The sequence below is a fragment of the Nannospalax galili genome, unplaced genomic scaffold (assembly GCF_000622305.1).
Source record: "Nannospalax galili isolate Female #2095 unplaced genomic scaffold, S.galili_v1.0 scaffold589, whole genome shotgun sequence".
Taxonomy (NCBI): Eukaryota; Metazoa; Chordata; class Mammalia; order Rodentia; family Spalacidae; genus Nannospalax; species Nannospalax galili.
The window spans coordinates 5,201,303-5,216,676 of NW_008360324.1; positions in this window are offsets into that span (position 1 = coordinate 5,201,303).

Consider the following 15,374-nt stretch of genomic DNA (forward strand, 5'->3'; position numbering starts at 1 on the left):
TTAAGTACCATGTATCACCAGACTTTCATCTTTCATGTTAGCCGAGAACATGTGTAATCATGCAGTGAGAGGTAAGTACACAGCACCCAGGAAACTGCATGCATAGGACTGTGGAACACAGTGGCAGTAGTGAATTCCTGACTGCCATGTACAGATCCATCACTGGTTTAAGATGATATGCTGTGACTGGAGAAAGGATAGAAAGGACACATTTCAAAGCCTGCAGAGAGGTCCCTGGGGAAGTCTCTGGACAGAAGGTGACTGTGCTGCCTTGGAGAAGGAGCCTGCCATAGCCCTAAACCAGTTCACAGAACACTAGTGTTAGGGCTCTTAGGAATTCTGACTTGCACAGTCTCTGTTCCAGTTACTATTTTACATGCAAAAGTGTTGAAGCAATTCGTCCTTCAAGCATGGCTGTCTTTCCCCCAGGTTCCTATGCCTGCCTCCCAGCACTTGAATTACTATTGTGGCATCGATGAGTTTTCTCCTACACATGTACATATGTGGCAAGGTGACTGAGCACACAGGCAGTGTGTGCAAACTCAGCTTCCCTCATTGATTTGTATGAGGAAGGCAGGGTGCATCCTAGCAGCACTGCACTGCTGTTCTTGGAAAGGTCCACCAGCTCCCTTTTGTAAGAGAGAAGTGATTTTGATACATATTTTAAAAATACGATAATGTAGAGTTCATTGACGTTAAAATTTTATTTCTTTGTTTTGTCGTATGAGTGTTTGGCAAAACCTCCATCTTTTCCTGGGATCATTGTGTGGGAGAGGAGAGTACTGAGAAACGGTGTGAAACTGCATTGAACAAATTCCATTGAGTACTAACTGTTTTTTCCTCTTTGGTGATTCTAGCCTTGGGGTAAAAATGAATGTGTTTATGGAAAACATTTTCCTAAATCTTTTATCTCTCTGAACTGGAAGGTTTGATATTAGCAGGTCATCTCATTTCTAGACTGGTGGTGGTGGTGACGATGGAGAATTTGGATGTTTACTGTCTGGGTGCGTTGTTCTCACATTTGTTGATTAAAGCTTTCTCTATCGGGTCTTGGCTGGTCTGTGTTGCTGCATCTGTGCTTCTGATTATTGGGTCTCAGTTCAGCCTTGAGTTACTCAAACCTGTTTTCGTCTCAGACTTTATGGAGTCGGAGGGAGTTTGCTGCCCATGAACACCTGTGTGCCTCGCTTGCACAGGGGTCTCTTGGTCTTAGTGCTTGTCGTTGTGAGCAACAGCTGGTCAGATGTCCTGGCTGTGAAGGCATGTCCTATGCACTCTTGAGAATTATAGACAGCCCACGACTTGGCGTTTACAACAGCTCCTGACCAGAGGAACCGTTCTGGGGATACACTAGCAACTTCTAACCTCCAGCACTTGCAGTGTGTATGGTCTGTTAAATGAGACTGGAGGACAGTGTGATGAAGCTTACCTGAGCTCACAGTCAGATTTTTTTACCCTCTCCATCCGTGTCTCTTCGTGTCTAAATGCTCAATTAATATTAAATGCCATTGTGATAAAAATTCAGTTGACCTTTGATTGATAATAAGCGTGCCATTTTCATAGTTTTCCTGGTTCATTGAGGTTGTGGGGGGTCACCTTCCAGGTTCAGAGGAAAAAAATCAGAGAGACATCTAAAGAGCAATCGTCCCTTATTTTGTTTATTTTTTCAGATGATGTCCCACTATGTAGCCCTTGCTGGCCTGAAATTTTCTGCATAGCCCAGGCTAGTTCATTAACTCACAATCCATCCTGAGTGCTAGATCATAGGATATATCAGCATGCCCATCTGCTTTTTTTAAAAAAAATTTATTTTACATGTATGAGTGTATTGCCTGCATGTATGTCAGTGCTCTGTCGTGCATGCCCAAAGAGATCAGGAGAGGGCATCAGATCCCCTGGAACTGGAGTTTCATATGGTTGTTAGCTGCCATGTGGGTGCTGGGAATTGAACCCAGGTCCTCTGCAAGAGCAGCCAGTGCTCTTAAGTGCACTGAGCCATCTCTCCAACCACCATCTGCTTTTTTAAAAAAAAATAACATATGTATTCTTAGAGAATTTCATACGATGTATTTTACTCATATTCAACCTTCTCCCCCATCTCCTCTCAGATTCACCCCCACCTCCCTATGTCCATCTTTGTACCCTATTTTTTAAGCCCATTGAGTTCAATATGTGTTCCCCAAATACTCTTGGATGTGGGGCCATCCCCAAGAATGTGGTCAACCTACTAGGGTCAGAGCCTTAGAGAAAACTGGCTCTTCCCTACTTCTCCCTGCAGCTGCCAGTAGCTGGGGTGGGGCTTCCATCTGCTTATTTTAAATCAAAAACACTTTAGGGACCTGGGGAGATGGCTCAGTTGGTAAAGTGCTTGATGTATAAGTGTGAGGACCTGAGTTCGGACTCCCAGCATCCATGTTCAAAGTGGGGACTCGCCACTAATCCCAGAGCTTGAGGAGGTGGAAACAGGAGGGTCCCTGGGCCTTGCTGGTCAGTGTGCTCTAGGTTCAGTAAGGGACACTGTCTCAAAAAGTAAGGTGGAGAACAATTGAGAACACCCAGTGTTGACCTCTGACTTACACATGCACGTGCACACATATGTGCGTGCACAGACATGTACATACAGATACTTTTGCTTAAGACAAGAAGTAGTCCATTTCTAGATGAAGTTATACTTTAATTTAGATTCAAAAATAAAAAGTGTTGGGCTGGAGAGATGGCTCAGCAGTTAAGAACACTGACTGTTCTTGCAAAAGACCCGAGTTTGAATCCCAGCACTCACATGGCCGCTAACAACTGTCCATAACTCCAGTTCCAAGGGATCCAACAGCCTCTCCTGTCCTCGCGGGCATTGCACGACATGGGTGCACTTACCTACATGCAGGCAATACACGCATACACATAAAATAAAAATAAGAAATAAAATATTTTAAAAAATAAAAAGTGAAAGATCATGAAAGATAGTAAAAGTAAAACAAAAGCTTTGCCAAGAAATCGTTGCTTCTGAGAGACAAGAGTCTCACTATATTGTCCAGGCTGGGCTCAAGGAAATCCTCCTGCCTCAGTGGATTCTCTTGGAGGAACTGGGACTACAGGCGTAAACCACCATCTCTGGCAGAAATTATTTTTGGCTACTTCCACAAAGTGATGTTGCTTATTTTTGTGCCTTGCCCCCCACCCAACTCCTTTTGTGCCGTAAGTAGTAAGAACTTTGGTGAAATATAGCCTGCCTCACTTCCCTGCAGATAACTTTGATGTCACTATGTTACCGTAACATGTAATGATATTAATACAATGTTACTTGAGTCTCCAGGAAGAACTGGACATGTCAGCAAAATATGAAGTATGTGACATCTTGAGGACGTCTGGGTTAGTGTAAGTTGTATACACAAGCCCTCAACATCTAGGAAAGGCATTTGCAGGGTGAACATCTTAATTTTCATCTCACTTTTTCCCCAAGATAGTTTCACTTCTTAGACAGTACGATGGAAGGGTCTAGAGCTCTGGCAGCCTCCTCCTTCCTCCACCTTTTCCCTTACTGGCCTGTGCTTGACCCATCCCAGATAAAAAGGTGCCTAAGGAATTCCTAACACGAAGACAGCCGGTTCTCTGCACGGTGAACCTAAGTTTCCCGCTGTAAGATTGTGTAATCCATTTCCTCGGCTTTGATGGGTTGGCTTCATTTCTTTAGCATGGCAGGCTAAGCACTTGGCTTCAGTTAACTCTCTCACTATGTGGTGGTGTAACTAAGAATTTAGCTTTGGCCTTACTCGTTTTTAAGTGGCTTCTCATGAGAACAGAACATGGATTTTATGCCATAGACATTAGTGGTTCCTGCAGCTTCTGGGCTTCGCTGTGCCTTCTGCTGAGCCATTAGCACGCTGCCTGTGCCTGCCTTCTCCTGACCACACTGTGCTAATCTAGCTTATGAGAGTCACAATCCAGAATTTAATTCACATCACTTTGCAATGCTAATTACAAATCCAGATGGTGTCCTTGTATTTTTCCATTCCCTTTTTAAAATGCCTTTTCCCATGGGGCTTATTACTCTGTATCGTCTCTTATGTAGCAGGGAAGCCGCAGGCATTATGAAAGCCTACATTTGACTAACACTCTTAGAGAATCAGCATTAAACTTGTTTCCTCTGCTTTCTTCCTGTAAGAAGATCAAGTACTAACTTGTGAGCCAAGTGATCTGAATTTTATTTCCAGCTTTACCGTTTGACTCAGTGTGACCTTGGGGAACTCACCAGAGGAGGAACATGAAATGGCTGAAAAAGAAAGAAAAAGGATCTGACAGAACACAGCTGGATTTTGTTAGGCACCAGCCAACCTGACTGAGGAGGATTTTCAAGTTTGGGTTGTGGAAATACAGTAGGAGGCGTTGGGTACAGTGAAGGGAACCAAGCCAGGGCTTGGAGCAGGATGGAGAGATTGCCCTGACTCTCACTGAGACTCTTCCTCATCAGTCCTCCCACACCCCTTTAAGTTCACCCTGGGTTCCTACCCACAAGGCATCAGGCATCGAACCAGTGAAAACTGCCTCTGCCCTCATGAACTTAAATGTTATAAGGGAGAACTTATACAACTAGCAACAGTGACACCCTTGCCAAAGGGGATAGTTGCTTGTCACCTAGAGAACGTTGGACAAGGGGATTTAATCTGTCCTAGGAGGAAAGGTTTCTCAATTTACTCCAGCCCTACCCCTTCTCACTTGGGAAATTTTGCACCACCCCAGGTATATAGATACATGAAATAGGCGTACAGATCAAACATGTACTGACCGTCATAAAGTAATTTATTTGAAAACAATTATTTGGCATACACATAATTTTACCATTTATTAAAGACAAAAGCCAATTTGCCCACTAATGAGATGGGTGTGCTTGTTTAGTTTTACATAGAGAACTAAAGCTTGGCTGAATATTTGGAACTGCAGGAGACAGCGTCTTCAGCATTATTCAGAGTTGATCAATATTTGGATTTTATAATCATCAATTCTGAGAATACCACTTTGCATAAATATGCAGCACAAAATGGAAGAAGTCTATTTAGGACCATTTCATAAACTGTTGGAAACTTTGTCCTAACGCAAAGCCAAAATCCGTTTAATGATTTTTTTTTTAATGAACTCAAGTCAGCAACTCAAACTGCAGTATTTAAAGTCAAACATTCTAACACAGTCCAACCCAAAGCTGCACTGATTTGAGGCCTACATGCTGAAGGATGAAAGTAGGAAAACATTGTTTCTGTTTTTTATAAATTAAACCATTATGTTTCTGTGAGAGCAGAAAACTGTAGTAAAAATGATGTAATGGAGGCTGGAGAGATGACTCAGCAATTAAGAGCACTGGCTAACTCCAGATCCAGGGGATCTGACACCCTCTTCTGGCCTCCACAGATATTGCACATGGTGTACTTACATGCAGGCAAAGCATTCATAAACACTTTTAAAAAGCACTGTAAAGTACAGCATGTCGGATCTGAGCCGAGGGGTCTCAGTGTGCCTTGGCATTGCGTGATGCGGTAGCCGCACAGTGGAGAGTGCACAGGTCTGTGTTCAGAACCAAGGCTGAAGGCTGTGTGGTGCAGCACAGGGGCGTCGAACACACACAAGCACAGCCAGACACACATCAGGGTCAGCACGCATTCAATTTTGAGTTAAGTTTTGGTCACTGCATGTTTAGAAACCTTTTACTATTGCTAAATTTTTCACAACCATCGCATTGAGCTAGGTGACTCTATGGAGTCACAGCCCAGAGTTTCTATGACGCTGTGTCCTAGGGAGTGAGGGAAGGTTTTGAGTGTGGAGATGGGAAGACTGTAGGTGTTCACTGGGTGAAGGTGATTTAGTGTCCCCTTGGCCACACCATTGCACCATTGGTGAGAAGAGAAAGCAATCTATGTCTAAAGACATGTTTTATCTTAAACTCAAGGTGGTAGAGCCAAAGCCATCAAATGTCTTGCCCACAAGCCCTGTACCTGGCATTGTAGTTCAGCCCCCAGGAAACTTGATCAGTGCTAAGGGGTACATGGGGAGAGGAGAAAGGATCCGGGTTTCCAGGCAAGTTAGTAACAATCAAGATGTTTGTTAGGTGGGGACCAGTCTTGTCTCATGCCTTAAATCATCCTTTTTGCTTCTACCCCAGACACACACACATACACGCATGCATGCACACACATACACACACACACACACACACAGAGCCCTCCTGCCTTGTAAACCTTATTTATCAAAGCCTCGGTTCTATAGACATGTCTAGGTGAACTGGCCCCACCACTTACAACTGCCTTGTCTTGGGCAGTAATCTAACCTCTCTGAGCTTCTGTTTCCCTGTTTGTGGCATTGCACCAATGCTAATAGTATGAACCCCAGAGGGTCGTTAGGAAACTGAGATGCAGTAATTCCTGGAAGGGCCCAGAGACTGCTTGGCACAAGCCTCAGGACACGTGAGTGGGAATTAATATTAAAAACTCTTTAGGAAGGGCGCTGAACCGAATACAAATACAGCTAGGATTCCCAGAGAAATCATATTGCACTTGGAGGTGGGGGCGGGCTTTCTCCCCTGACCCTTTAGCGTATGTTTGTTCAGTGTCTTTAAGTCAAATTCTCCCAGAAGCAACTCAGTAGGTTGAACAAGTCAGACTTAATGCTCACTACAGCAAGATACACACACCAGGAGAACTATGGGTAGTCCAGGGAAGGAGTGTCAGAAAGCACATGGCACAGGTCGTGTGCTTGGGATCTGTGGTTTCGGGAAGGTCTGGGGAGCAGAGATTTTGCTTTAGATTGGATACTGTCAGAGAGCAGGGTGGTCTGAGATGTCCTTTCAGAAGGCTCACCCCAGATGTGGTACCATTGCTAAATTAATATTTAGTATTTGGTGGGTGGCACAGTGACCTTATTTTTGTCCATATAGACAAAATTATGCAGTGGCCTTGTCTTGTCTCGGTTCATAGTGGCCTCTGTAACCTTGTCTGGCTGAAGTGTTTTCCTGTGAGATTGTTTGGATGTGTGGTGTAGTTTAGCTGTGAGTGCCAGGCCATCCCCAAATGTCGGGCTCTTCTGTTTTGTTTTTTGTTTTTTTGTTAATTTTATCTCATTTTCTTCCTACATGGAAATAGTAAGTCAGTTTGTCCATTCATTCCGCAAAATGCTTTATGTTTCACACACTAGCACTGTGCAAAATACAGGGCACCACAGTAAAAAGCCTACCTTGAAAGAACTCCAGGGATAGATAGAGTGGGGAAAAATCGGAGTGCTGCATTTTGTCAGTTTCAACCCCTTGCATGGCTTTCCCACAAAGATTATGTGGACTCTCTGTTGACAGGAAGCACCTGCCTGCCAGAGACAACACTAGATGTTAGAAAATGGATTCCTATGTGGATTTGTTTCTCTCTCCCTGTGTATTCCAACACTTGGACCCAAGTCTACCCCAGAAAGACACATGTGGCAAGTGCCCAGCATGTTTCCTGTAACACCTCTACCTGTCAGCCTGTGGGTGGCATAGGCCAATGCCCTGGAGTTCTTCTACATGGTTGATCTTTGGGTGGCATAAGCCAACCGTGGGTTTTCACACTTCGGTGCTGTTCTGATTAGCCTTCCATTCTTCCTCAAAAGAACATTTATTATTTTTTAAAACTTTAAAAAAATTATTAAGAATTTCATACATGCATATGAGGTGTTTTGATCAAATCCATGCCCACTCCCTCCCCCCAACTCTTTCCATATCTCCCCATCACTTTTTCCCGAACAACCTCATGTACAGAACATTTAGTTTTTAAAAAAGGACACCTTAGAAAAAATTAAATATTTTTTTTTGTGTGTGTGTGTACCACATGTGTGCGGGTGCTTGAGGAAGCCATAAGAGGGTATCTGATCCTCTGGAGTTGGAGTTATAGGTGGTTGTGAGCTGTCCCATGTGGGTACTGGTACTTGGGTCCTCTGGAAGGGCAGCAAAGGCTCTTAACCACTGAACCATCTCTCCAGCCCCAAAAGAACATTTTAATTAAGCACATAATCTAATATTGATTGCATTTTCTGATTGGCTTTGCTATTTGGTCTATTTTACCCAGGTAAATAGAGACAAATGCATTATGGGAGGGTTTCCTAACCAGCAGCCTTCCCTGTCTAGACAGAGGTATTGAGCTTGAGAGCCGTGAAACCACTAGGTGGCAGCATCTCACCTGTGCATTGGGTCAGAATGCCCTGTTCTTTTTATTTATTTATTTTTATTACTTTTTTTTTTTTTTTTTTTTTTTTATTTTTTTTTTTAGGGGAGGACAGCTTGTGGGTGTCAGTTCTATCCACCGTGTGAGTCCCTGGGAATTGAACTCAGGTTGTAAGGTTTGGCAAGTGCCTTTACCTGCTGAGCCATCTCACTGGCCCTAGAAAGCCCTGTTCTTATCTACCTAGTAGTGTATTTATTCTGTTTGTAGTAATTACTAGGAAAAGTGAGCACCATCACAATAATAACCTGTCCTAATAGTTTACAGTTCTGCCAGCTGGGACTTCTTCCTAAACCACATCACACACCAACACCTGCCTCTACTTGCTTGTTTTCCTCATAGGAGATTTGATCGAATGCAGCAAAATAATTGGGCATCTTCTGAGCCCATGGATACAGTGATTGTGGTCTGTGAGTCACCAGCTAAGAAACCTTAAGTCCCTCCCAATCCTTGATCCTTAACCCTCCCGTCATCCCAACTCTGCCTACCTGTGATGCTGCTCCTGACTGTACACCACCCTCCCCTTAGAGAGTTCTCAAGTTTCACCATCCATGTAGTACAAACTGAGATAATCAGGCTCTCAGTTACAAAGCCAATGACTCAGTACCACAGACGCTCAGGTGGAATGTTCTATACTAGACTAAATGTGTATCTGAAAAGAAAGGCCATAAGCATAGCTTAAAAGTGGAACCTATGGGGCTGGGCAGTTAAGAGCACTGGGCTTTTCCTGCAGAAGACCAAGGTTTGAATCTCAGCACCCACATCGTGCCTAACAACCGTTCACAACTCCAGTTTCAGGGCATCCGATGCTGTCTTCCAGTCTTCATTGGCACTGCATGACCCAGGTGCACTTAACACGCGTGCAGGCATAACATTTATACACATAAAATAGAAATACATAAATCAAAAAAAGGGGAATGTGTCAGCATCTCGCATTTCTGAATAGACTGGGTGGAAGGCAATGAGGCTGAGGAGGGACCTTGAAGAACACCAGCATCCAGGAGTGTGCAGAGAAGGGAGCAGCTGGTGCTCACTCGGGCCCTTGCTCACTGCAGCTGGCTCTCCCAAACTCATGGCTCTCAGCAGGAAACAGGTTGTATACTGAAGCCCATTAGGGTATCACTGGCTTTGGGGTTTTTAACTGCTGGAAGTCACATCTTCTAAAAATCTGCCTTATAAAGCTTTCAGGCATTGGAGTAGGGCCAGTCTTTATTGCTCAACCATCAGCCATTCCTCACACTTTGGTGTCATCCAGAAATCTTCTTTCCTGTGGCTGAAATCTCAGATCTCCTGGCCGCAAGTCTTCTCTTCTTCAGGGTTAAATCTTTCATTTCTTTCAGCCATCCGTCATCTGATAGATATCAAGTTTTATTGAACTTCTGAGGTCTACCCACACATCCTATGAAGGGGGGCAGCCAGAGCAGACACGGTGTTGTAGATATAATGTGACTGGCATTCCGTGCAAGGGGGACTAACGTCTCTCTCCACTGAGCGCACCACACTGGCTCCCCTCCTGGGGACTATTGCACTTGTAAACAACAATGAAATCCCAGATTTTTTTTTCTCTAGAAATTGCTGGAAAGCCGCAAAAATACATTAGATAATTATAAGGTTGCATTTTTAACCCTATACAGAAGTCTTTACATTTGGCTCAAAATTTATTTTTGTTTACACTAAAGAATGATCATTGTAGCATTACAGTATAAGAGTAAATAATTGCAAATATTATACTGGTCCCCATATAGGGAACTGTTAAATATATTATGCTGATGTTCCCATGAAAATGGATTTTCTGAAGATTTTTTAATAAAAGGGTGGGATGCTCCTGGTATAATGTTAGGGAAAATGTAGGACTCAAACCATATGCAATAACTGTTCAGAGCCTTTCCATAGGGCAATTTTATCTTACTGGGATTAACCCATTATTCCATCTTCAAGGAATACTTTTTTAAAAATATTAATTCTTTTGTTCAACTATCAGCCATCCTTCCTGCCTTTTTGTTATCTGAAAATTGTTCCACCAAATAGGACATAAAAGTGCTTGTACCATTGGGCAGATACAGAAGGCTACAGGAGATATTTGAGAATGCACTGGATTGGGGGTCATAGTAACCCAGAGCAACCTGAAAGTATTACTGAATGATTACTCTATTACAGAGTTTTACTAGAAAACACATTCAGACTGAAAGCCTCCTTAAAAGATCATTTCAGGAAGGCTGGAGAGATGGCTCAGTGGATAAGAGTATTGGCTGCTCTTGCAGAGAACCCAGGTTCGATTCCAAGCACCCATATAGCGGTTGACAGCTGTCTGTAATTTCAGTTTCAGGGGATCCAATAGCTTCTTTTGACCTCCACTGGCATTGCACGACACGGTTGCACTTAAACACATGCAGGCAATACACTCATACACATAAAATAAAAATTTTTTAAAGATCATTTCAGGGACTATAACACAGCGGTAGTATTTGCTTAGCATGTGCAAAGCACTGGGTTTCATCCATCCCCTCCAACCACCCAATCCATCTATCTTCCCACCACTTGCCAGACTTGGTGTTGAGAGTTGTTAGGAAGACTGTTATCTTAGTTTGGTCTTCTGTAGAAGAATACTGTACATAATGGAAATTTACTCTTACTAGTTCTGGAAACTGAGAAGTACAAGTTCAAGGTGCTGGCAGATCTAGTATCTGGTGAGGGCCTGCTTCCTGATTCTCAGATGGTCACCTAAGACTAGAAGGAGCGAGCGAACCTCTGCCTCTTATAAAGGCACTAACATCGTTCATCATGACCTCCTGACCTCCCAAAGGCGTTTCCTCTAAAAAATCAGCTCATAGCAAGGTAGGGTTTTCAACATAGCAGTTTGGGGAGGACACACCTCAGTGTTCATTACTCAGTCCATAATGAACATGTTTGCCCTGATTCCCACCCCTTGCTTAGCAGTTCAAAGTCTAGATTCATTTTGTGTCCCAGTGTATGATTTCAGCCAAGGCACTTAACCCAGACTACAGTTTGCAAAATGGAATTTGCTTTCTGTGAAGGTCCCTGTGCCAATCTGGTCTCAGGAGACAAGTGCGAGGCACACAAGATGCTCTTGAATTCTGCTGCAGGAAAATAGAAGTGGCTTAGCGCAAAGCTCTTTGATCGAACATGCTAAGTACAGGGAAAGAGCCTCAGATGGGAATTCAGCCCCGACAGCACAATGTGGAAAATAAAAAGACAAGCATAGAAGGAAGAAGGGAATTCTAGCAAACTGAGGTGCATATCTGTGGGTGTTCTTTGTTTTGATGACAGCAAAAGAACGACCATTTTGCACACCACATAAACACTCTTTATCCCTAACAAAAATCCAGTTTCTGTACATGGAGTTCTGGAAGGACAGAGAGGAGATCTACAGATCTGAATACCATCAGTCAGGGAAAGAATATATGAGCTACCTTCTAAATAGCTTTTGAAAGCTGATGGCTATTAAACAGTGAACTTCTAGGGAGAGTGGATTAAAATGCAAGGATGTGGGCCAGGCATGGTGGTGCACGCCTTTAGTCCCCGCACTTGGGAGGCAGAGACAGGTGGCTCTCTGTGAGTTCAAGACCAGCCTGGTCTACATAGTGAGTGCCAGGCCAGCTGGGCCTATAGGGAGACCCTGTCTCAAAAAGACCAAATAAATAAATAAAAAATAAATAAATAAAATGCAAGGGTGCTTAATGGTCATAGTGCTAGGTAGCTTCAGTTGTCAACTGGACACTCCTGGGAAGAGGGAACTTCAGTTGAGGAACGCTTTCTGTTGAATTGGCCTGTAGAAAGGTCTGTAAGGTATTTTGATTGTTGAGTGATGTGGGACAGCTCAGCCCACTGTGGGTGGGGGCCACTCTTGGTCAGGTGATCCTGGGTTGTATAAAAAAGCAGGCTGAGCATAGGCCAGAGGAGCAAGTCAGTAAGCAGCATCCTCTGAGGTCTGTGCTGACAGATCTGGAGAGGCCAATGCCACTGAGAGAAATTTTAATAAGAAATATATCCCAGGGGAAGAGGAGCATGCTGTGCTTCTGAGAGCATGGCCTGGAGCCTTTACTGTGGTTTTCCAGGGAAGGAAGGGATGAGGCAGGTACGGAAAATAAATTCCTTTGCTTCTCGTAAGAACCTGCTTTAGAAAAGGTGGTCTCCCTGGCCAGCAAGGTATCCAGGTATGACAACATCAAATATAGAAAGCAAAGGACATGTCTAACACTGAAATAGATGAAAGCATGATATTAAATTAGAACTAAACTAAAACACAGCCTTGATTTTTTTCTATTTCTTTTTGTCAACAATACCTGTTAAGATGGTGGCTGACCTGCACAGGGTGGGAGAATGGGACAGGCTTCTCTTTAGCCATCAACTTCTGTGCGTTTTAATAGAGATGGAGTATTTCCTAGGATGTAATCCAGCACGGCCTATTTACTGTCCTTGGGAGAAAATCACTGGACACCCCATAGCTGCTGCTCTGACATCGTATCTATGGCCACAGGCAATGTGTGTTCTCCTCCCTGACATCACATTCCACCGGGAGCTCATTTGCCATGAAAATGAAGGCCAGTGTCTGTATCCTGTTTTCTCATCAGTCCATGATGGATAATGCTTCTAGAGTGCAGGAGAAACAGAACTGTCTCCAATCCCCTAGAGGCTATCACGCAGAAGATGGTGGGCAGCTGTTCTCCAACTTTGGGGACAGAGTGGAGAAGCTGGATTTAACCATAGTCATCCCCTGATCCTCAGGGGAGGTGTTCCAGGACCTTCGGTGGATGCCTGAAACTGAGATGGGACTTAACTTGGCAGCAACCAGTTGCAATGTGTTTTTGCTCAAGCCTTCAACCCACAAACTTAATGCCTTTCCTTCCCCACTGAGCTCAGGTCGTATTCTGCCCGTGATCTGAGCAAAATTACAATGAACTTTTTTTCTCCTTCTTTGCAATTCCACAGATACATTCTGCCCGTGATCTGAGATACATGAGCAAAATTACAATGAACTTTTTTTCTCCTTCTTTGCAATTCCACAGATAGAAGATTCACTTTTACTGCAGATGTTTGTGATCTCAGCATATGATTCTTTTCTCTTATAAAAAACTCTGGAACTTTCCACCTTTTCAATTACAGTTTCTCTTCGGTTACATTTTGGGGACATTATTATTATAGCACAAAAGTTACTTGGAACAAGGCTGGACATGGTGGTGAATGCTTATAATCCCAGCTCTTGGAAGACGGAGGCAGGAGAATCAAGAGTTCAAGGTCATCCCCAACTACTTAGTGAGTTCAAGGCCAGTCTGGATAACATGAACCCCCCTCCCCCCACACACTCACAAATTACTTGAACAAAAACACTGTAATATGGTGAGTCAAGCTGATTATCAAGATGACTACCAAGTGACCCCCAAGAGGGTAGCCTATATAATGGGAATACACTGCGCACAAAAAGATGACTCACATCCCAGGCAAAGCAAAGCAGAACATTGCAAGCTTTTCCTCAGGGTAGTCAGGAATGTTGATTAATTAAAACTGATGATTTTTTTCCTGAATTCTCTATTTATCTCTAAATATTCCATTTGAATAGTTTCATGCTGTAGTTGACTTCAAGTTATAGGAACCACAGGAAGCAAAATGGAAGGTGATGAAAGGCCACTTTGCAACACAAGATGTTTTAGTTAGACCCCTGAAAAGAAGGGCCTGTTTGAGCTTGAGACATAGACTTGGTGGCCAAAGATGGCCTTAGATTTGCTTGGAGATCTTGAACAAGATCTTGAACAGGAAAGATAGGCTAAATACACAGGGTAGGTGTGATAAAGAAAGGACCCTGGGTTGATCCCTAAGTACATGGCGATCATCCTCAGACAGAAGAGACTTGTCCCAAGGTGTCTTCATACCTGATCTCTCAGACAGCCTTCGTGACAATGTCCACATTTAGCAAGGTGCCTTGTACACAGTAGACACTTGAGAAAGATTGTTTAGAGTGGATGAATTCAGTTAGGATGAAGTTAGGGATTCTTTGGATTTCTTCTATACCTTGCTTTTCTTTCCCACCTCTAAGCACCTTCCTAGCCCAGGCACTCTACCAGCTCTCTCCCGGCTCAGATGCTGCAGCATCCTGGATTTATGTTACCATATCATTTCACCTGTCTTTGGAGATGTGGAGCTTAGAAGTCATTTCATAATAATGGAATAGTAACTTCTAGTCACACACATTATTTCAACTCACCCTCCTGCTCATTCACTGGGTTTCACACATCACAAGTTCACAAGCAAGTGAAGTAAAGCTTAGAGTGTGGAAAGTCCAAGGTCAAAAACCCAATAAGGATATAAATCTACATCTGTCAGACTCCAAAGCTCAGCGCCTGTGATTGCACTCACTTAGGAATAACTGTATACATAAAGATTGTAAGGAGAAGAACCTAGACATAAACCTCCAATGAGGAACCAGTAAGCCTATTTACTGGACTGATGAGAGAGACATAAATTGATGTTTGAAGAACTGAATACTCCATTTACAATCAAGACCAGCCCTTGGAGCTAGAGAGTTAAGAGAGCCGGTTAATCTTGTAGAGGACTAGATTTCAGTTGCCAGCACCCACACTTGGTAGCTCACAACTGCCTGTGACTCCAGTTCCAGGAAATCTGAAGCCCTCTTCTGGCTTCACATACACACACGCACACACGCACGCACGCACGTACATGCACACACTGGCTGTTCTTGCAAAGGACCCGGGTTCGATTCCCGGCACCCACCTGGTGGCTAGCAACCGTCAGCAACTCCAGTTCCAGGGGATCTGACACCCTCTTCTGATCTCCACAGGCACTGCATGACACAGGTGCACTTATACACATGCAGGAAATACACTTACACGTGTAAAATAAAAATAATAAAATACATATATTTTTAAAAGACCAGTCCTGGTGTCCCACTGCCCTGCTTGACCCTTCCCTGACCAGCTACTGCTCACGGTCTGCAAAATGCAGGCATTCCCCTTGCCTACTAAGGTGAGGGGCTGCCAGGTTCCAGGGGTTGCAGTGGTGCTCATGGCCCTTCATCCATCTTCAGAGTTAATTTCCATGCAGCCCTTTCTGGTATCTGACCCGCTTGGGTGTAATAGAACCTGTCCATCGACAGTGCAGTCTGACAGGCCATTT